We start from the raw sequence: 714 nt of genomic DNA, 5'->3' as shown, positions 1-714 counted from the left end.
GAAGTGACGTCACACAAATCTTATAATACGGATGGCTACAATTGTAAAAATAATTTGTTTTATTTTTCTTTCATTTTGAGCTCCTTTTTTCTCCCGTTTGTTTTTGTTTTCTACAATTAATAAACCAGTTTACAAGTAAATTCAATCTTGGAAACTACTCGTTTTCCGTAATTTTAAACGTTATTTTCATTTTCAGCGACCCCGAAAACCTTTAAGAGTGGTAATTTTAAAGGAATTTGAGGGTGGAGTAATTCTTCATATTTACCTATTTTTTAATTGAATTGTTGTTAGGTGAAAGTACAGAATAGTTACAATACACCCTACCTTCCCCATGTTAAATAATAGGTTTCTAAATAATAGCGTTAAAAAATAGCTCGGGTCGTAAAGTGCAGGACTGCAGGAGTACCTATAAAAGGTAACGCCGGATCGGAAAAAGAGCTCAAAATGAAAATAAAATAAATTCTCCGCTCAAAATAAGAAATGGGAGAAAAAAAAAGTTAAATTCTCCGCTGTGTTAGTAATTAAAAACTAAAACAAATTCTCAAAATGAAACGAAATGTTAGATTCTCCGCTCAAATACCAATATAACAAATGGGAGAGAAAAAAATTAAATTCGCTAAAACAAATTATTTTTTACTTGTAAACTGGTTTATTAATTGTAGAAAACTAAAACAAACGGGAGAAAAAAGGAGCTCAAAATGAAAGAAAAATAAA

The sequence above is a fragment of the Euprymna scolopes genome, chromosome 21, assembly GCF_053919585.1.
Source record: "Euprymna scolopes isolate OS-2025 chromosome 21, ASM5391958v1, whole genome shotgun sequence".
NCBI classification, from domain to species: domain Eukaryota; kingdom Metazoa; phylum Mollusca; class Cephalopoda; order Sepiida; family Sepiolidae; genus Euprymna; species Euprymna scolopes.
The sequence above is the reverse complement of the archived record's forward strand: the minus strand, read 5'-3'. Positions refer to the sequence as shown.